This window comes from Coffea arabica, chromosome 1c (genome assembly GCF_036785885.1).
Source record: "Coffea arabica cultivar ET-39 chromosome 1c, Coffea Arabica ET-39 HiFi, whole genome shotgun sequence".
Lineage (NCBI taxonomy): Eukaryota > Viridiplantae > Streptophyta > Magnoliopsida > Gentianales > Rubiaceae > Coffea > Coffea arabica.
In genome coordinates this window covers 35050238-35053377 of record NC_092310.1, presented here as the reverse complement: position 1 = coordinate 35053377, position 3140 = coordinate 35050238, and positions in this window count along the sequence as shown.

Genomic DNA, 3140 nt, shown 5'->3' with positions numbered 1-3140 from the left:
CTTTAGTTTTACCGAAACTCCTTCTGAATGGGCAGAAACTCGGCTATCCAATTGGAAATTGATCCTTCAGGGATGTCGGGAAACTCGGCCTCATCTGGGAAACTGTTTTCAAATGTTGCCCCAACGAACAATTGGGCCAAACTAGTTTCGATTTCGTCAACTGGGTTAATCTCTGACGTGATCACCTCAGTTGGTCGTGGAAAAGTATAATGCAGTGGTGGAATATCAAAGGCCTTTTGCCTGTCTTCTTTCTCTGCTCTCTTGCGTTCCTTCATTGCTTTGATGTCTTTAGTGGTTGGTCGGAAACCCAAACCGAATGAATCCTTCTTCTCCACAATTTCCACTGGTTTCAGAATTCCTTGTAGATCACGTCCCAACCCTTTGTCAAACTCATATCCTCCGCGGATCATTTCCTTAGCCATCATGACAGTGGCCTTTGACAGAGCTCGTTCCTCTTTTGTTATCCAACTTACGGAGACGATATCAGCTGTGCTATGAGGGGTCACTGTGGCGTTTCGGCTACCATCTTCTTCGGGCCTAGAATCAGCAATTACGAGGCAATCCTCCTCGGCAAAGATAGTTATCAATTTGTCATTTACTATGAATTTCAACAATTGGTGCAATGAAGAAGGCACAGCCCCGGACTTATGAATCCACGGCCGTCCAAGCAAAATATTGTAAATACAAGGAAAGTACATAACTTGGCAGGCTATTTGAAACTGTGTGGGCCCCATCTCGACTACTAAATCCACTTCTCCTATAGGTTCTCTTTGTGCTCCATCAAAACCTCTAACTATGGTCCCTGAAGGTCTTAGCTTGATATCTTGCAACCCTAGCTTTTCCAAGGTACTCCAAGGACAGATATTAAGCGCAGATCCATTGTTAATCAACACATTTGGCAACATATTCCCGTTGCACCTCACAGTTATGTACAGAGCTTTGTTATGTCCAATGCCTTCTGCCGGTAATTCATCATCAGAGAAAGTGATTTATTTTGTAAATAACACACTCCCAACTATATGTGAGAAATTAACAACCGAAATGTCCTTAGGGATTTGAGCTTTAGTCAACACTTCGAGCAACGCATCCCTATGCATATCCGAAGAAAAGAGCAGATCCAACATGGATATTTGGGCGGGCGACTTGCTTAGGTTCTCGACTACATTATATTCGCTTCTTTGGAGCCTTTTAAGAAAATCCAAGGCTTCATTCTCAGTAATTGTTGGTTTAGTGGGCAGCTCGGGGTTATTTGTTTGAATCGGAATGGTAGCTCCAAACGGACTTGCAATTCTCCCTGATCTAGTGACCACTGACACCTCTTCTTTGGCAACTGACTTTTCTCCAATTTGTATGACAGGTTCATCGTAGTTCCATGGCACTCGCTGCAAACTTAAAACAGGCTCCTGCTCTGGGAATTCGATGACCACTGGCTCCAAAGCTTTGCTCTCAGCTGGAGTGAGATCCAAAATAAAAGGTCTTTTATCCTCCTCAAACGGTTCATCTTCTATTATGAATGGTCGGTTTGTGACCCTAAACACCTCAGGTTCCCTTGCCAATTTTTGGACTTGCTCCGCATAATCTGCGTCGTCCAGAATGTCCCCAATGGTATTAGTATGTTCCGGCAAGGGGTTCCTGTTTATATTCGGCCCTTGTGCCTCCCTTTTCCTGATTACAATCTCTCCGGCTTCAATCATATCTTGAACTTTATGCTTAAGAGCCTTGCAATCCAAAGTTGAATGTCCGGGTGCCCCTGAATGATAAGCACAGACAGCTTGTGGGTTATACCAAGCGGGCATGCCATATGGATAGGTAGGAGGGGGTACCATACCAATTTTTCCGGCGGCCTTCAATTGGTCATACAATTGGTCTAGAGGCCTGCCTAAATTGGTAAATGTACGGCTAGGGGCTCGGTTGTAAGGTTCAGGAGGTTGAGAATGGCTGTAAACAGGTCTATTTGGGGGAGGAAATCTTGGGTTATATGGAGGGCGAGATCGGTTTTGAAATGGATTTGGTTGAGAAATTTGAAAAGGGGCTGAAGGTGGGTTAGCATAGCTTGAGCGAGGTCGATGGTGGTTGATATTGGTAGTATATACATGGTGCGGGTTTGAATAATAAGGGTAAGGTGGTTGGTAAGTTGGATTGTGTTGGTATCGGGGGCTGGGTGAAGGGTTCTGGTTCCAGATAAAAGTTGCATCCCCCTCTTTCTTTTTAAACTGCGGCTTCTTTCCACTGCTCCCTTGCCCTTGCAAAGCTTCTACTTGTGATTTTAAGGCAGAGACGTTAACAATTTTTCCGGATCTCACAAAATCATCATACTCTTCGAGTTTATTCACAATTGCAGCAAATGAACATCCGGTCATACGGAAGATTTCTTCAAAGTGTGGAGGATCATGCGCCTTTATGAAAGTGCGAACAATTTCATCTTCGGTCATCGGAGGCTCAACCTTGGCAGCTATCTTTCTCCATCTTTTGGCGTATGTCTTATGATCTTCAGATGGTCGCCTCTTCGTGCTTTCCAAAGTAGTTCGGGTCGGTACTAGCTCGCAATTATATTCGTATTGTCTAATGAAGGCGTTGGACAAATCGAGCCAAATCTTTACCTCCTCTGGCTTTAAGTTTGAATACCAATCGAGGGCGTCTCCCTCTAGACTCTCTGGAAATAACCTTAACGGCAAGTTTTCGTCATCCACTGGTCTGCCCAACTTGTTGGCAAACAAACGCAAGTGTGTCTTAGGGTTGCCTGTACCATCATACTTATTGAACTTCGGGGTCTTGAACCCTACGGGCAGCTGTACATTTGGAAACATGCATAGATCATCGTAGTCTAACACCCCTTGTTTGCTTAAACCTTGGCTTTTCCTGATGAACTCATCGAAGCAATCCAACCTCTTAAGTAGCTTCATATCCACCGGGGCAGACGACTCTCCCACTTCTGGCTTGGTTTGAACAGTGTACTCTGGCACAACAAGCTCTGCGGTAGTCTGATAAAAAGCTTGTGGATCCAGAGGCATGTTTGGACCACCTTGAGGCTAAAATCCTTGCCCATAGGAAGGATAGAACGGAGGATTTTGAGTATAAGTATACTGCGGGTTGAAAACTCCCTCAAAAGTGGTTTGAATTGGAGAAATGACAAATGGTTC